The sequence below is a fragment of the Acomys minous genome, assembly GCF_964271855.1.
Source record: "Acomys minous genome assembly, chromosome: 6".
Lineage (NCBI taxonomy): Eukaryota > Metazoa > Chordata > Mammalia > Rodentia > Muridae > Acomys > Acomys minous.
Window position 1 is genome coordinate 78,784,081 of NC_140487.1, and position 19,591 is coordinate 78,803,671.

The 19,591-nt window shown below is 45.5% G+C and overlaps 1 protein-coding gene across 3 annotated transcripts in view; it reads left to right on the forward strand.

The window, feature by feature from the left end:
• Positions 1-19,591, forward strand: part of ROR1 (receptor tyrosine kinase like orphan receptor 1) — a 345,467-nt gene that overhangs the window by 32,829 nt on the left and 293,047 nt on the right. The window contains exon 1 of one of the 3 annotated variants that reach the window (XM_084785978.1): positions 1,027-1,416. The exons of 1 other annotated variant lie outside the window; for it this stretch is intronic. The gene's annotated coding sequence lies outside the window, so the exon portion shown is untranslated. Of the gene's footprint in view, positions 1-1,026; positions 1,417-5,479; positions 5,969-19,591 lie in introns of those variants that run through there. One more of the 3 variants, XM_084785979.1, reaches the window with a different exon arrangement.

Here is a 19,591-nt window from a genome sequence, read left to right on the forward strand (position 1 = left end):
TTAGGCTAATTGGTGAGCATTAGATCTTCAAATATTACACATTTTGGGGATAAGCGATTTTGGCATTTTGGCAGTGTGCTTCTTGTCCTTCTGTTTCTTGAGTTGTGGCCTGTAATTTTATATTAAGGGGAGATGCGTAAACATTGTATCCTGACTGGCTGTGTGACTCAGGCTTGTGTTTTCCTCCCTGAATAGTCATCAAAGAAAACCAGAACATGTCAGTCTATAATATACTACTTTATGTATAAAGACAAAATGAATAATAATACTGCCACCACTTCAATGGCAATGCGTTATCTTCCAAGTCATAGCTCTCCGTGTGTGTGTACTTCACAGCGGGAAAGATACTCCGGTTACTTTTCCTTGGTGATGGTGGTTCTGCGCGAGCTTGGCCATTTGTGTTGATGAGTTGGTACATTTCTTCTCAAGGCCTCCTTTTCTCCATGGGACCCAGAGCCACCTGGGGAGGAGCTGCTGCAAATGATGACAGCTTCCCAGGTCCAGTCCTTGACAGATCCTTGTGAGATGGGGGCTGCCCATTTGGAAAAGTTCTTCTGGAACTCTCTCCACTGGAGCCTCAGGGACTTGGGGAACACGGTGCTGTCATCTGGCCGAGTGAGAGATGCCATGCCATCTGTGCTTGGAACCAGAAGAGATCGAGTCCCCGCCTGGGGCTTGTGTAGACCCCACAGACAGCCAGTTTTGGAAGCTGGCCACAGGTCAAACTGTATTTTCTAGTTTACCAACAGCTCAAGGTCTGTGCTGGGGACATGTCTGCCACTAGATACCCATCCCACGCGCTATCTCCCACAATCATTTAAACCAGTATGTTCCCAACTGGCCCTGAAAGAAAGCAGACCTCCTGCTGGGCTCAGGGGGTGTGGTCTAAGGAAAGCAGATGCACGGGTTTCACCAAAGTGGGTTTCTGTAACTTTATTTTCTTTGTCCATGGTGATGTCAGGCTGATGATGGATACACACAGCAGCCCCTGGAGACTGGCTCAGGGCTGCCTGTAGATCTAACATTGGTAAGCCTCTCCATGCCCCCACATCTTCTTTTGCAGGAGGATGAGGTCCAGAATAATTGTGTATGGTAAGTATTGTATTGGACAGGGAATGAGAAACCCAGTATACCTCAGAGGCTCTGTCCACAACAGGCGTTTCTTTGCTATTGTGTGTGACAGATCTGTGAAGTTGGCAGGGATGTGTTTTGTCCAGCTGGCATTCTGGAAGGATCTGCTTGATGCCCTGCCCACCTGTTGTCTAGCAGGTGATAATTATAATGAAAGAGAAGGAGCTGTCTTTATTGAGTGCTTACTGCGTGCCGGGTCTGTGGTAGGTGCAGGGTGCTCCCGGAGGAGTAAGACACAGAGAAGCCCCAAATAAGAGCATTTTCAAAACATCACATATTCAAAAGGTAAAGCTTTAATATAAAGAGGCAGCTTCTAAGTATGCATTTCATAATGGAGCGGGTAGAACTCGGGATGTGTCTTCTGGGAGGAAAGTGGAGTTTTGCATTTCCGGTCGTCCTGTGCCATTGAACTTAGGGCTCTAGTGCTGCTCTGCCTGAGGTTACGGCAGTGTTCATTTCCCAGGGCAGCTTGCTACAAATGCCTCGCTGTCTCTGTCCACAAGAAGGATGGACCCAGGGCAGAGGGGAGAAAGGACCACTTTCTGGGTCTGCCTCGAAGATGTGTGTGGAGCTTTTACTGCAACCTCTCCGTCTCCTTCAAATGTCCCTAAGTACTACATGCACATAAACCATAGCAGTGTTTTGGAAGATCCGGGCTTGACCACCGTAAATTGGTTCATATTTCCAGCAGGGCAGTTATTTAATTTCCTGTTGGAAGTCTGCAAATATTGGCACTGTTTGCTTCTTGGCAAGGGACCAAACCCCAGTACAGTATCATTAGCCAGCTCTGGTACATAGATTAAAGCCCGATTGTCTTTAATAAGAGGCCATCCCTTTTTGGGATGGGGCTTGAGGGGCTGCAAGGGCATGGAAGGCAAAGAAGGGCTTTCTAATCAAAACCAAAGGACAGGAACTGTGAGGGAGAAGGGTCAGAAGGAAGGGCAGAACTCAGCTTTCTTGTCTCAATTTCATTTGTTTGGGTTATTTTTCTCTTGACTCTGGGAGAGCTGTGGGAGCTGAGTCTGGCGGACTTGTCAAATGTCCTGATGTGTGGCCCTGTGCCTCTTTCTCTTTGGACGTCCTCCTTCTTGGCAGTTTGGCTCATAGGATCCACCTACCTGCTACAGAGTGAGGGTGAGAAGGTTAGGGTCTCTGGGAGCCACCTGTGGAGCCTGAAGTGCCTGTGCTGGTGGGTGCAGATTAAGGCTCTCTGTGTGATGAGTCTTCAGAATACCCCTGTGAGATGTGTGTTCTTGATATTCTGGGGATGAGTTTGCTGAAATGCAAAGGATGTACACCCCCCCCCCCCGTCAGTCATATTAGAACTTGAGTAGGAACTAAGTTCTTTTGTTTAGAAAGTTCTTGTTCTTTCTATAGGTTGTGTCTGTGCCCAGTAGAGTTCTGAGGTAGAGTTTGGAGTTTAGGTTTTTTTAAGAAATAGTTAAAAAGTTTGAAAATCTGTATGATATGAGTCTGAAGGATTATTTCTAGATCTTTCTACAGAAGCTCTATTTTTTTTTCAGCAGAAGCCTTTTCCCACTCTTTGGAGTTAGCATAGAGATATGTCTTTCCTCCCCCCCCCCCCCGCTCCCTAAATGTATTGTGAAAAAGTATCAGAGATGAAAAGCTGAGAAAACGTTGCAGTGAACATCTGTTTACTCCCCATCTCCCACCACGGTTCTCTCTACTTTTCACCAATAGTTTTATTTATTTCTCAGCAGCACCCATTTTCATCAGGATACCATTGCTCCAGCCCCTCTGCCTCTTTTATCTATGGCAATAGCCAGACTGGAATTTATTCATAACAAAGAGGGGCTACGTTTTCTAGCCTTCTTCTACAAAGAAGGGAAGAGTGCCCTCAGGTTAAGGTAGATCTCTAAACCTCGGTGGTTTTCTCCTTGAGTTGTGCTTGCAAATCAATAGCAATAACGTGATGGTGATGCTGGTGGTAAATACACAAGGTCTAAACTATCACCGTCTTCTCTGCACCACACCAGCGCTAGCTTCTGCACTAATTCATCCCACGTACCCTTTGCAAACTCCAATTTGTAGAGAGCAAACTGAACCATTCAGTGGTTAATTCCTGGGCTGGGACTTGGAACAGGTGTGTAGACTTTGAGGGTGATGGCCCTGCATTTCCCATCATGCTCTCCATATTTCTGCTCCAGGGCCCAAGTGAGCCATCTGAAAAGTCACTAATGTCGCAGTAGGAGCTACCAGAGGCTTCTCAAGCTGGTTTAGAATGAAGTATGGCTCAGGATACCTCTCAGGTGGTCTCCAAGGAAAAGGGAGATTTTTCTGCCCTCCTGAATGTCCCTAAAGTTTTTGTGACTTTAGAGCTCTTCATGACCACTTGACATTTTCTGTTTACGCCTTAATTCAGGGGCTGGTAAGATGGCTCAGCACTTACGCCCACTTGCAACTGCCTGGGATGCTAGTTCCAGGGGATCAGACACCTCTGGCCTCAGCTAGCACCTGTGCTCATGTGCAGATACCCACGTGGAGGCACACACACAAACACACAAGTAAAAATAGTAAAGATACATCTTAAAGTAACCCAGGTAGCATCGACTCATTAGCTAATTTTTTAATAGGGAGATTACCTGTGGTCACCTTAGTTATTTCCTTTATTAGGCAGAAGATGGTATTTGTGGACAGATTTGGAGGAAAAGGTACCAGTGCCAAGTGTGTAAGTCCCAAATTTAAAAAAAAGTTCCTGGTGGTTCTTGAATCTATTTCATTCTTTGGGTGGTATTAGCTATGTTGTTTAAAGATTTATTTATTTATTTTATGTGTGTGGGTGCTCTATCTGCATATATGCCTGCATGCCAAAAGAGGCCTTCAGATTGCATTACAGATGGTTGTGAGCCACCACGTGGTGGCTGGGAATTGAACTCAGTTACCTCTGGAAAAGGAGTCAGTGCTCCTATTCACTGAGCCAGCTCTCTAGCCCTGGCATTGTTTGTAATCCATATATATATGTGTATGTGTGTGTTTAGTTGCACAGGTACATATGCATGTTGCTTGTGGATGTCATTGTCAGGAACACAATCTACCTTCTTGGAGACAAGGTTTTTCATTGGTCTGGAGCTCACCAATTAGGCTAGCCTGGCTGCCCAGTGAGCTCAGAGAGCTTTCCCAGGTCTGCGATTTCAGATGCATGCCACTACACCAGGCTTTAGTACATAGGTGCTGGGGATTGAACTCAGGCTCTCCTGCTTGCAAAGCAAACGGTTTACCAATTGGACCACACGCCCTGTCCACAGCCCATACAAGTTTCTTAATCACTGGGGCTCCTGTGTCAGTAAATGTTGAGAGAGGGATAGAGAAAGGTGCAGCCCATGAGAGATTGCTGAGGCAAGTAGGAGGCTCTGCCACGGAGGCAGGTGAGGAGGTCCTGCCACGGAGGCAGCTGCGGAGGCTCTGTCACGGAGGCAGGTGAAGAGGTTCTGCCACGGGGGCAGGTGAGGAGGCTTTACCATGAGGCAGGTGAGGAGGCTCTGCCACAGAAAGGCAGGTGAGGAGGCTCTGCCATGGAAAGGCAGCAGAGAGATGGGTTATCATCTGTTGCTTAGGAGAGGTTGAGTAGATGGAGGAAAATGTGCTGAGGAATTAAAGCAAAGTTCTGATGTCACACTCTCACTTACTTGGTAGCTGTATAATTTCGCCTCCTTGGTCTTCACATTGTCATCATAAAATGGTGTTATTAGTATCTGCTTCATAGCATCACTGTGAAGATTACAATTTCATAATGATAATTAAATCTTTTAACATAGCAGTTGTCAATACAAGCCTCGTGGCATAGGAATGATATGGGAAAAACTGAGGAAGGATTATGCAAAATATTGCAAATCTGAAGGTATTCTACACATAACAGCACAAGACATGAAGTGTTAGGAAGCATGGCTGAAACAAAGCCTCTGCCTATAATAAAGCAAAGCTAGTTAACTAAGGAAAAACTTCCCATTTGTTTGGTAAAATGGAACTGGTAAGGCTTCAAAGTGGCAGGTGTCATTTCGGCAGAAGCCTAAATTGGTGAGGACATAAGAGAGGGCTTGGTGAACTGAGTGATGTGTTGTAACGTCTGGTGTCTCTGTAAGGCTTGTTATAAAGTAGATTGGTCTTTCTGACTCTTCCTCCTTGAAGTCTGGCAGTATTATCCCATTTGGCTCTTTAATGAAAACTCTCTGGCTTTGTACCACTGTGCAGTAAGATGGACTATGGAAACTCAAATTGCAATCCCATTGACTTAGTTTGGTATTTGCTTTGCTTTTAGCATATGAAGAATCTTAGTGGGGTTAGGAAAAGGAAATTGTTCCAAAGATCTGAAATCTTAGGCTAACACTTAGAGGCTGAATTTTACCTCCTCTCTCTCTCCTCTTTCTGCCATGTGTGGATTACATTTTATATGAATTTTACTTCACTGGGAAGTCCTTCTCTTCACCTGGGGAGCAAGTAGATGTAGGAGCTCACCCGGCGCAGAAGCTGACAGAGTGTTACACAGGTCAGCTGAGTCTCCAGGAGCAGCCCCTGCTCTGATGCTCAGGTCCAGCAAGGTTATAAAGATTAGCTGGGTATCGTCTTTATTGCCTTTGTATAGATGTGAAAGGAGGCGAAGGACAAGCGATAGCTCACCTGAGGTGGTGCGGCTAGCAGGTGGAGCCTGGGGGCACCAGGCCCTCCAGCCTGCAGCGTGTGTTCTTTCTGTCACCGGCTTCTCTGTGGCTGGCGCTCCATCAGCAGACCCAAGGAGTGTGGCAAGGAGAGTGACTTCTCTATGTTCGTTTTCCACCTCTTCAAGACAGCTCCAGAGGAGACACACAGGGATTACTGTGGAGTAAGTACTTACTCACATTGTGCCTGGGACAAGGCACCACGCTTTGCACAATTCTTCTGTTTAATTTAACCTTGGCAAACTGAAGGACTTTCCTTTTTTGATCCATGTACGCCAAGAGACCAGGTTCCTTTTCACTCAAAGTTACCTTGGGAAGGAATTCTGGTGGTAAAACCTGAAGCAGCTGCGTACAGCACCTCGTTTCCATTTTCAGTTCTCAGTGACTCCTACCTACCAAGTGGGTAGCTCTGATTACAAAGGCCCCTCACATTATTGCACAGTTTGTATAATTTGTATCCATTGGAAACTGGTGGGATCTCACTGGTGCATTTGAAAAATAGCCTATTGAGTGCATTCATGACTCAGATGCTGGGGGACTGAAATACCCATGTGCACTTATTTTGAGTTTTGAACTGTAGGGAACAATTCTGGCCCCAAAAGAGAAATCTGTCTTCTGAAACCGAGTGCTTCTCTCTTAGCAGCTTAACTCAGTGGGGAGCCACTTATTACACAAGCTGAACCCCAGGTCTGTGGGTTTTCCTTGCCCAGAGAGGCAGCATCTGGAGTTATGAGGAAAACAGAAAGACCCACTTCTCTGCGGTGTGACACTTAACAGGCAGCTTCAGCCAGGACGGTTTTGGCCAGAGGAAAATGTAGCTTAAGGAAAGTCCCCAGATGATCCAAGTAACTTAAACTGAGTGATTCCTGAAATACTATCTGACAGCTCTCCCCTCTCCTGGAGGGGTTAGTGCCTGTGTTGTCTGCCTGGATCTCAGCATCCCAGGTTTAGCCACTTGGTACTATAGAGAGTTGGAGTGGGGGAGGGGGAGCCATGTTTAACACCAGTCTTTTCTGTGTATGCAAATATAACATCATCTGGTGGGGCCAAGAGGCATGACCCAGTCAGCAAGGGCCTACTGCTAAGACATAAATGCTGGTTTCAAGTCTTTAGCACCCGTGTGAAAAAGCTGGGCACAGTGGTTGGTGTGCCCATATCTCCAGTACTGCAAATGGAACGCAGGCTCCAGGAATTCATCCATTAGCCAGCTTCCCTTGATGACTCAATGAGCTCCAGCTTTCTCTGGAAAATACAATGGAAACTGATAGAGGAAGATACCACATGCTTGTGTGGCTTTTACATGCATGTGCATTAGGAGCACACCTACCTACCTACTCAAACACATATATATGAATGTGAGTATATGACATGCAGAGACACACAGATACATGCACACACACACACACATGGAGATGCATATACAAGGAGGCACACACAGAGACACAAACACACATAGACATACACATAGGGAGACACACACACAGGGAGACACACACACACAGACACACACACACATGGAGACACACAGAGACACACACACACAAGGAGACACACAAGCACAAAGACAAACATAGGTACAGAGATACAGGGATACAGAGATACAGAGACACACAGAGACAGAGACACAGAGAGGCAGACACAGACAGCAGACAGGCAGACACAGACACACAGATACACACACAGACACATACACAGACTATCATACACACACAGCGGGAGAAGGAGAAGAAGGAGGCACGGCTTTGCAGACATATGAATGCTCTGGGTACCTTGCTGGCTTGAATCCTTTGGTTCAGAATCAGCCATCATTGAATTCTAATGTAAGGTCTTTACTTATTGTCCAGTACTGTGTGTGTTGATAAAAGAGACACAGGGATATGGGACACACAAGTACTTTAGATGTCCTCTTAAGGTAGAGGCTTGTCTATTTCGTTTACTTATCAAGGAACAAAGTCTAGGACATAGGGTATATTCAAGAGACATTTATTGAGTGAAGCAGTCTAGCTGTCTACCCACAAGACACCACAAGGAGCCTGACCCATTCAGTATTAGTTAATATTTCTCTCACCATCTTACTTTTGTGAGTTCTTTGCAGTCTAGCGTCCCCTTGTGAGATTAAATCATTGTGTGTTCGTTACTGTTCTCATTGCTGTGACTAAACACATGACACGATCAACTTAAGGAGGAAAATCTTTGGCTCATTGGTCAGAGGGACTAGAGCGTTGTGTGAGGAAGGTGGGGTAGCTGCCTTGACTTGATCTACGTTTGTGGGAGTGTGCTGCTGCTGGTCCCATTGCAGTGGCCAAAGGGAGCAGAGAGGGCACAGAAATAGGGCTGGCTTATCACCTCCAAGGAGCCACCCCTCTTTGTGGGGACCAAATGTTCCTACGTGGGAGCCTATGAAAGACATTTCATAGCTAAGCTGTACTGTTAATGTTTGTAGTAAAAAACAAGAGTAAAGAAGAAAAGCAGAGAGGAGATAATTGTTTTCACTTAAGCTTATATCCTATAAGATGTTTTCCATGAAAATGTCTGGTCTAACTAGATGGAGTATCCCCCTATAAGCTGATTTCATGATGTAGTTCTTCCTCCACTTGCCACTGTTAGTGCGAACAGCTTTTTATATCTGAAAATGATTCTCAAGCCATTGAGTTTTAATCTGTGTACAGTTTAGCGTTGTGTGTGGTTGTTGTACAATTTTCTTGTTCTCTCAGGTGGGACAGTAGGAATTTCTCTGTCCTTCCACTCCTGCTCTGTCTGGTTTCTAGAGTAAACGTGCTATACTCTGTAAGTCTTTGTGCACATTTATGATTATTTTCTTAGCAATAGTTCTTAGGTTCAGAGGGAGAAGCTGCTGGTGTGTACAACACAGTGCCTTCCATAAAGGCTGGGGAAAAGTGCACCTCTCTGACCCTGTGTGCTGTTACCTTAAATACCTGACTGCAGTCTAGCTTGTGAGTGGAAACATTGTTACTTAACGTTCTTTGATTGGCAGGTGATGTTAAGCATCTTCTGCATCATTTGTATTTCTTAATACAAATGCTGGTTCATAGTCATTGTCTTACTCAGAGGTTCCTGAAAATTGCTCTGTGCTTGATGCCTTCTAATCCAGGATGGGGCTGGCTGTCATACTCAGTGCCCAGTTAGCTCCTAGTGAGTGGTCCTGACTGCATACGTGCTTAAGAAGCCCTCCTCCCACCTTCCAGAGATTCACGCAATGCAGGCCCGCATCACGGCTCTTGCCACCCACCCCTTCACCCATTCATTTCTTTGTTCAAATACTGAGAACCTCCTAATTGCTAAGCAGAGAAACACAAATGCTTTGAAAATTTGTGATATTGTTTTTGTCAACTATAGATCTTCTAGAAAATGTATATAAATATGAATTAACACAGAGTGCCTAATCTACCCTTTTTTTCAGTTCCTAATGAGCTTTCATCAAAAAGTAGAGTTTGTTTTCTCCAGTGAGATATGCATGAGCAAAGATCAACACGCTCCCTGTCAGGGGCTGAGGCTTTGCAGGTCTTGTGACCTCTGCAGATTCTGTGCAGCTGTTCTGCCAGGGCAGGAGCAGCCATGGGCAGTCCAGAAGCAACAAGCAGGGCTGCACTGAAGGCATTTATAGGACTGAAATGTGAATTTCATGTGCTGCAGAACGTTAGTATCCTTTTGTACCTCCTTAGTCATTTATAAATGTGAAAAATTGTCCTTCAACTTATAGATCATGTGAAAACGGAGCAAGTCAATATCTGTCCTTTGCTGACTGTGGCCATAGGGTCTCAGAAGCAGAGAGAGGCCTATCAGGCATTGACAAATAATACTCAGGACTTACAATAAAGGGATACTAGAATTAATCCCAGCTGGGGCTTGACTCTTAAGACTTTAGTTGTGGTTCTGCCTTAGTACTATTGTAAAGTCCTTAGTTTATTTTCACTATATACTTAACCATACAAAAAGTTCACAATGAGATCTAAACAAGGAAACATACTCTCACATCCTGGGTCATGATTTTAGTGTGATTCTTTTCAGTCTCTCCCATGTAGTATTTACACATGCATAAGATCATTCTGTATAGACAATGCTGATACCTGATTTAGGTCTCATAATTATATCATATGTCTTAGCATTTTGAATATTCTGGTGTAATCTAAAACTACAGGAAAATACTTCTTCACATCCATAGAAGAGCTGTAGTTAAAAACAAATTATCAGTGCATGTGCTGGGGGAGGATTTGGAGAAACAAACTCTAACATGGTTCTGGTAGAAATATAAAATATTACAGCCACTTTGGGCAGCAATGTTTTTCAGTGTCAGTGGGGCACAGAGCACACACAGCTGCACACTGCCCCCTGAAGCAGCAGCAGGCTTCTTTGCAGTGACAGCTACTCAAAAGAAAGAAGGATTCTTGACTTCACTGCAGAAAAAATTTTCGGGCAAGCCAGTATGGAGCAGAGTTTAAGAAGAGGTTTTTAACATAGATTTAAGCAAGAGGTTAATAGAAAATGGGTTGTCGGACAGGGTAGAGTGTATAAGTGTGGATAGGGGCTTTGCAAGAGAGTCACCATTATCTTCTCAATAGCCATATGTGGGATTTTGATGGCTTCTGAAGTTACATCCCAAAGCATGCCTAAAGACCCCAAAGGAGATCACAGAGCCTTCATGGTAGGCACAGGATAGGGTTACAGCTTCTAAGTTAAAACCGTAGATCACGAGGGCTGCACTCAGGAGCTGTGGACATGCTTTTACTGTGCACAAATTCATAATCTTGCTCCTGAGATTCCCAGAAAGTTTCCAGTTTGCTTCTGGGAAAGGAGAAACGCCATCCTGGAAGGTCATACACACTCAGGCCTTAAGCACTGTGCATTGCCGCTTTAACATTCTTACTTGGAAAGTGATACTGTGTGTATGCAGGTAACCTTCACAACCAATTCTGTTAGCAGTGTTAGAGCTCTTGACTCCTGCTTGGTGAGAGAGACTCCAGCTAGACAGCAGGGGGAGGGGCTCCATTCTCTTCCTATGTCCCCCCAATCTTCCCTGCCTGTTCTGTTCTGTCTTAGTTTGGCAGTTTCTATTTTCAATGTAGCGTTTTAAGTACTTATTTGAACAATTCACGAGTGTATACCATCTATTTTGATAATAGTCACTCTCTAATTCTCCCCTTAACTCCTCCCAGACCCATTCCTTACTCCCCCAGCCCCCTCACAACTTTATGTCTTCTTCTTGTGTCATAATCTGCCACGTCCACTTTGGGCTGCCAGTCTTATTTACAATAACCAGAGTGCAGTAGCAATTGATGCCCCTGCGAGCTGATGAGCGAAGTGTGCTGCACTCGTGTGGTGGGGTTAGGATTCAGTGTGGGGCCACAACATAGACCTCAAGCGCACTGTGTCAGGTGTCTGGGTCCTTTGATGTTACACTTCTAGCCGTTGAAACGCCTGGCAGAAAGGGTGAGAGGAAGGACGAGAGAACCGTTTGGGATGCTCCCAACGGAGGAACTTGTTGTAGGAGGGGCAGTCATCGAACTATATACTAAAATAAAAACCACCAAGCTGCATATTGCTGTCACACTGCCCAGTGAAATTTACAGCATGATATAATAGTCAAGTAAAGCCTTTGAAAAAATTATTTTTAATTTTAGATTTTATACTTCAGATAGAGTATAACTTTGTAGCCCAGGGTAGCCTTGAACTCACTATAGTCCTCCTACCTCAGCCTTCCAAATGCAGGGATTACAGATATGTACCACATACCAAGCCAAAACTCATTTTTATAATAAAAAAAAAGCAATATATTATCCATCATGAGAAAGTTCCATATTTACCCTGTAACTTGAAAAAAATTCAGTTTTTATTTTGTTTTTCAGTCAAAATTCATGCTCAGGAGGTTAGGTTTGAGCCATTGGGTTGAACGAGGATTCTATGGAGCAAATGTGCCTTGGATGGCCTCCACTCTGCTTCCAGCATGGTGGGCACGGCTTCCTCCTGAGAGAAGTCCAGAAGATAGGCAGATACAAGAAAACATAGAGCCCCAAAGCGTTTAGAAATGAAATACAAAGCAACAGTGGCAGTCCTGGTTTCTCTAAGACTGTGAGACCAGAACCCGTGTCACCCATCCCAGCCCTCACCACGTCCTTTCCTTCCTTGTTGTGATGGGAAGTCAGTGAGAACGCATGGGATTGGAAAGTGGTCGTGACAAAGAGATTGTGAGGGTCCAAGAGATAGTGGTCTTGAGAAGAAGTTGGCCTTCGTGTGCTCTGTGGCCTGACGCAGCCCACTTAGTGTCGGTAGTCGCTAGGGTATTAATGCTGCTCTACTTGGGCGTTGGGGTCGGCAGGAATCTAGGTTAATGTTCTGAAGTGCCAGGAGCAGAGCTCAAGGTGGGAAGACAGGCTGGAAACCCTTCTACACTCCACAGCACCATGACTGTGGAGATGACCAAGCCTGCCTTGCTTGCTTGCCTTTTGCAAGGGAGCTGGGCCCTGGTGGCAGCTGGGTGTAAGCAGGTTGAAACAGAGTGCCTCTAAAGGCCTCCGCGTCCGGATTCCAGCCTCGTCTCAGGCCTTCCCAGAGTACAGCCAGGATCATCGGTACCCAGAAAACACAGAGGAGAGCTGTGGAAACCAAACTTGTAAATGTTTTTTTCATTAGCTCCAGGCTCCCAGCCACCAATAAACTATATACTCTTTAAAAATTCTTCAGTATTTTGTGAGTTTAAAAAAAAATGTGCACACTCCTCTTATTTCTGTGTTGGAAATTTTCTTCAAATGTTACTTATCAAGCATTTATCTGGTTAATTATCCCAAAAGGTAACAGCACTCTAGGTTTTTTTTTTTTCCTTTGCATAAAACAGAGCAAGGGGAAACTATTTAATAAAGTCGCTGTAACCTGAGACTGTTGGTGGTCTTGGGGGAAACTGCAATCCAGGTTTGGTTGATATGGTGTAATGTGAATGCAATTAGTAGTGGTTTTTCTAAAGCAAAAAGAGATGTTAAAAAAATAATGTGCAGCAAATTTAGGTCAGAGCTGGGCAGCTTATAAATTCTTGGTTTTGTTCTCATTACTTTAAGTAATAGGGAAGCCGTTGTCTTTATGACGTCATTTCCCTAGCACTAATACATTTAAAAACCGTTTTTCTGTTAATTTCATATGGCTGATGAGAAGCCACGGCTCACCCCCACCTTGTGATGTGGCTGCGGGCACTGTTCGCATGTGGAAGAGGACTCCTGGTTCGTCCCTCGGAAGCCCCAGTGGGAGCAGCTTTCTCCACCTGTTTCTTCATTCAGTAGAAGGTCTGACGGGCAGTTTTAAGGGATTGTTTTTCTGGTAGGCTCAGGAGTGGATTCACTACTCATACAGCACACTGTGTGTCAGAGCTTGTGATTTCATCCTGGCAAAGTCAAACCAGCTTGGGCACATTGTAAGGCCTTTTTAAGGACAGGGAGGGTGTCTTGGTGGGCTGCCACTCTATTCTGACACACAGGAGGCAGGCAGGAGATGCTAGTTCACTTCCTTCCAGCTGTATGCACAACCCTTGTTGTTCTTTCTGGAACTTTCTAGGCCTCCTTCTACTGAGGCACATTGGCACTTCCTGTCCTTTCTCCCTAAAGCCCAGGTACCTGCATAGATCATTTCTTCACTTCTGCCTTTGTTTACATTACATCATCTCAGGGAGATGAACCTTTCTCCTCGTTTGTTTTTTTTTCCTCTGATAAATGGATGTGATATAGAGTGTACGTCTTATTCGTTTATTTGATGTATTGCTTGTCTCCCATACTTCTAGAATGTAAGTTCCACAAGGCCAGCGATTTCTGATGTGGTAATTATTATGCACTGAGTGGTTACAGCAACGTAGTTCTTATACCTGAAGTTGATGAGAGAATGTACGTTCCATCATCTACTGGCCACGGAAGCGTGGGCCATGCATTCACTCTCTTGGACCCCTTGCTTGATTCCTCACCTGCTTCCTAAAGTGGACCAAGTCAGATGAGCTTGCACACTGAAGTTCTTTTGTGAAATATGATGTGTTAATACCAGACACAGTTCCCACAACGAGACACAGTGCCCGACAACTGGGCAAACGCACTAGCGATTTTAGTAACGTGAGCTAGTGGGACTGTGCATGAGCAGGGAAGTACTGGAGAGGGACATTGAATCTAGGTCTGGGGACAGAACCCCAGAGGGCTTCTGGGGGAAAAGACAGGGAGGCTGAAAGGTGCAGATGGAAAAGGCGTTTATTAACATGGGCAGGAGGAGGATGGGACACTGGGGTGAGAGTCTGGGAGTGAGACCCCCGCGGAACACCGGGGCGCTGTCCACGATCTAGGATGTCTGCAGCCACCAGTGTGCTGGTGGAGGAGGAACAGAGGTGGGGTGGTGGGGGTTGCCATGCTCTCTGGGTGGAGCCACACAGGCTGGTATTTGATCCTGAGGGCAGCGCAGAGCTGTGGAGAACTTGGTCAGATTTTCCCTGTGCAGGTACTGTTTTATGAAGAGATTTCTTCTCCTTGAGAAAGAGTGAGAAGATCAGCTTCCAGGAAGAGATCATGTAGAAACAGTTAAAAGGGGTTTCTAAAAGTGAATCATCCAGCTTTGGAAAATCTCTGGGTCAGACTGAGTGTCAAAGCAATGAGAGGCTGGTAGGAAGCTCAGTTATCTTCCATGCATAGCGAGTAGTGTGAGTAAGGGGGCCACACGGCGCTACAGTCAAATTCTGTCTCTCAGCAGCCTAGAAGCAAGACAGAGCGGAAGAGTCAGGCAGGTCTATTCTGCTTCCAGCGAAAAAGAGGCGAGTGGTTCTTCGTCTGCCAACAGTAGTGTTTGGGATGGTGAAGGAAGGCCCACAGACCCCCCTCCAATTTGCCCCGCAGCTGACCAATTAGCAACTATGGGGGCTTGGGAATCACTTGGCCTTCTCTCAGCCTCAGTTTCTCTTCCTAGAAAATACACTTAGTCTTCTAATGCTGCTAAGGCTCAAGGAACTGAAAATACATTCTTTGTTTTGTTGGGGTTTTTTTGACCATGACATATTTCAAACATGCAAAAACAGTTCCAACCCTACTGATTTAGCAGGGGGTTTCCTGATCTAAATTTCACGTTTTTAACACTGATCTGAAACACTAGGTGAACTCAGCCAAAGTGAGTCACCTAGAAACTCAGATTTCCCCATCATCTGCCAACCCCCTCCACACACCTGCGCACCTCTGGTGTCACCTGCCCTCTCCCAGTGGGTCACGCTAACTGCATGCTGCCCCACTCGCTTCCGATACCTACTTCACAAGAATATTTCAGGTTGATAACAAGGCAAAGTGCCACCTTTATTGCTGCGCTTGTGTATCAGTCACTGAGCACGTATGGCACCCTGCCACTATATTTTTCTTAGATTTCTGCCTTTTAAATTTCTGTTTTGAGTGCCGTGCCTTATTCCTGTTCCACCCTGCCCCAGCCCTGTGGTTTTTAATTGCACACTTTTGCCTAGCATGGTGTGTTTTGGGAATTTGTATGATATAACTGAATGGACTGTATCTAAATCATCTCACACAATTCCAGGGAGACAGCAAACGGTAGCTGGTCTACTGCTAATCTGAGCCCACTTAAGTATGACTCGGGATGGGTTGGGGAGCAGCAGTTTAAGATACTTAATTTAAGCTTTGACTATGAGGGAGTCAGATGAACTTCAGAATGGAGGGCTGCAGTGCTTTCCTCCTTCCTGTGTCTGCTGCTAGAGAGCTTTTGGTGGTGACAAACCAGGTATGCGCTGTAGAGAGCAGGCCAGGAAAAGAGCTGGAGAGCTTGGAGAAGGGTGGCTCTGTGTGTGTGTGTGTGTGGGGGGGGGGGGAGCAGACAGGCTCTCTGCTCTGAGGGAGCTGCTCAGGCCTGAGAGAAAGCCCCAACGTGCTCTCCAAGTGCTGCGGGATGGCCCTAGGTAGGGAGCAGCTGGACAGGAGTCCAGCTTGGGTTTGAAAGTTTGACCTTATGTGTTTGTTTACTTAGAGGTAGTGCGCAAATGCAGATGCTACAGGGCTGACCAGAGTTGGCTTCAGATGGAAGCGACTCAGTCTTTCCCAGCACTGCTTAGCCTCTGCTGGCCGCCTTCTCTAGGCGTCTGGAAGGCTGTAGGCCATGTGCATATTTAGCACTGGCTCCCTTAGCTATACCTTGGAACACAGGACACTTAAGACCATCATGCGACCATCATGCCTCACACTCACTCCCAGCTCCAGTGAGCCTGGGATAGTGAAAACACATCGGTACCTTCTATAGGTCCTCTTTTGTTTTCTTTTCCTCTTTCTTCCAGCTCAGGGAAATTAGTTCTTGGCCTGGTTTTAATTCCTCTCCAGCATCCTGAATCATGTTTGCTCTTTCACTATAGCCAGGACATTAAGCCCTCATGATAGAGAAGATGCCTCTTCTGTCCTGAATCTTCTTACTGTGACACAGATGGATGAGCGTTGGGAGGCTGAGGACATTTGAGAGGGTTCTGGGTAGCCCTCGAATCTTTAGGATGGCATACTCTGAGCTTACAAACCAGAGCTCTCTCTAGGAAGAACCATTCCTGGGTTCCTAGACGCATTCAAAATGAATTAGGCCCAGTGTTTTGTTTTGTTTGTTTGTGGGTACTTAAGATTCTAGCTTTCTGTTTGATGTCACTATTAAGAATAAAGGGAGTTTAAACATGGTTGATTTTGTTAGATCGGCCTCCCCTCTAATCATAGAAGGCCCGGTGTTGTTTACATGCTACGTTTTAACAAAACTATTAAAAACACTTAGCAGAATGCCACTCAAAAAACAGCAGCTGTCCTGCTCTTGTGTTTTAAAAAATAAGTTTCTCTTTTTGTTTCTGTGAAAAACATGTGGGAACTAGGCTTGCTTGGAGGTTGATTTAAAAACAAAAACATCCCGCCCCCAAAATCTAGCATAATTATGCTTCTTCCTCTAAGATGAATTGTTCAGGACCCCTCCCCTTCTATCTGACTATCTGGAAAATGTGCACAGTGCTCCCACTGGGAAGCTCAGACGCCTGCAACTTTTTTGATGAGCTGGCCTGAACTTGTGGTTCTGTCCGTAGTAAGCAGGCTGGCACTGCCATTACACAAGCCACTAGCCTTGCCAGTTCTGCTGGGAAGTGCAGTAACCAGCATTCTTTCCTTCTCCCCTGCTGGGCAGACTGTAGAGAGCAAGCCCTGTGGTCCACAATTGGCTAGGGCACCCAGCCCAGGCTTTGCAGCCTTCACCCTCAGCAGAATCCGTGGTTGCTTCCACCTCCCTTTAGACCAGCAATGTTTTCTGCTTAGCGTCATCCTTCCTCCTCTTGTCCAGAAGGTTTAAATCTCAGCTCTGTTCTTCATTGGCTTTGGGATTTGGGGCAAGCCTCTTCAACACTCTGAACGTCTGCTTGCTCATTAAAACAAACAAACAAACAACATGCACACAAACAAAAAACCCAAAACTGACAACTCCATAGCAATCATCTCTGATTTCCAAGGCTGTTGTAACCTATCTAGGGCAGTGATGCTGGACACATAGGCAGAACCAGAGCCCACAGTGCCTTTACCACCCTCCTTTTCTTAGATCAGGTTATGGTTCAGTTTCATCAACACATCTCCAGGATAAAAGGATTAGCTGATACAGCTTCCTTTGTGCTAGGGTTCCAGAGATGAGTCAGAGCAAATTGTCATCTCAGATTCACTCTAACCTGTGCTCTCAATGAACATTTGGGGACTGGATACATGTTGAAGTTCTTTGTCCTTTGGAAGGATACCGAGGGGGCTTTGACACTTATTTATGTGGAGGTGGCATGTTGTATGGCACGCATTCTGCGCACATTTGCATGGAAAGTTCATCGTGAGGCAGCTTTGCCTCTGAGGCCCACAGTGAAGACCAGGACATTGAAGGCTGACGCATGTTGAGGGAAGAGAATATGACCTGGTGGCAGCAAGCCTTTGTGTGTGGCTAGGCTGCAGTGAAGTGGGTTGTGTGTTCCAAGTACACAGCCCCTGGAATTGAGAGCTGCTCGGTGGTAGTCCTCATTAATCTTCTTGCCCCTCTGCTTATAAAACCTTGAGTGTGGGGAGTGGAGGGAGCCCTGAAAGTGTGAAGTCCTGAGTGAAGGTGTGTTATCCACATAAGCTGGCTATGTCAAGGAGCCTAGCCTCAGACACAGGGATGGCAAAGCCTTCCCTTCTGGTTCCTGTACAGATGTTGATAGTGTGTGCAGAAAACGCCCAACATAGCTCTCCCTCCACTTCCCCGTGCTATGTTCTGAAGACCACACCTCTACAGAGACAACTGCTACAGAGAGTAGCTTGATCTTGGTTCAGATGTACACCATAAACCACACTTAATTACTTATCTGTATCAAGCCCCGCCTCTCTGTTCAGCTGTATGCAATAATCCTAGCTCACTGTTCAACTCTATATACTAGACATGCTGAGCTTTGGGGTGCTGATGTTTCTACACCCCAAGGCCCAATCCAGCAAATCTAACTTTTCTGTGTGTCTGTATGTCTGTTGGTCTGTCTTTTCTTTATTCCTTGCCTCCCGAGTCTGGTCCTTCTTTGGAGTCATGTTAGACATGGCACTTGAGGATTTGCTCAGCATTGGCATCGCTGATGGCTCACAACCTCATAGCAGCACTTTAGGTGGAAGGAAGCGTGCAAGTGACTTGGACAGTGAGACCTGTCTCGGGCAAGTGGCAGGGGAACCTGGGCTTTACTCTGTTAAGTGTGGGAAAAGTGAAGCATTTCTGTGCCCACAGAGATGGTGCCAAGCACCTGTGCCCCCCCTCACTTCTCACTTCTGTTCTCCTTTCACTGTTGCCTGGTCTGTCCATGACAACCAATGACAAATGTTGAGTGTGCTGGATTTGCTTCCATTTTGCATTACATATGAATTTGACCTCCACAGTAGAGCTGTGCTAATTTCCCAAAGCTCTTCCAATCATTGTATTCTTTTAGAAAATACACATGCTATTTTCTTCTTGGGGCTGTGTTATGACTAGTGTTTTGAGAATGGTTAAAGGATTTCTGGTTGCACACGGAGTCATGTGTATGCGATACACATTCCCAGATGTAGGCAGCTGCTGAAGCTCACTGCATAGTTTGTGTAGCCAGCTACTCCTGCTCTTCCGCCAGACTCCAGTCAACATTTCTGGCCAGCAGAGCCAGATAGTTTTTTTTTTCCCTCCCCTTAAGAAAATCAGTTCTGGATGGTGTCTTTTTCTACAGGGTAGCTTTAGCTTGCTATCTTGATATTTGTGACTGACAGAAAGTATGTATAAAATTTTGTATGAGTTAAATTGCTCTTCTGTCCCACTTGCAGAGTAACTGGTTTGCTCAGTAACTGGTCACCTGACTCTCCATTCAGGGTTTCAAAGTTAGAGATGTATGTCTTTAAAATAATGGGTAGTTGATGTCTTTAAAGAGAGAGCCGAGCTGGAGAAAGAGGCTGAATAAAAATCGGGAAGTGGGGCTCTTCTGGAGTACTTTGGTAAAGGGAGGTCCTCATCTCCTTCCGCTTTCTCTCCTTCTCCTCGTTCTTAGCCCTCCGTCCTCTACTCTTCTTCCCTCCTTTCTCCCTCTCCATTAATCTAGCTATAAAACAACCATTCAAAATATTTAGAAAGTATAAGATGGTGCTTTTGTGCAATGAACTTCTTTTAACATTTATTTGTATAGTTTATGTATATGGGTGTTTTGTCTATAGGTATGGACACCAGAAGATATCACTGGATCCCATGGGACTACCATTATAGACTGTATAGTGTTGTATATAGTTATCAACTATATAGAC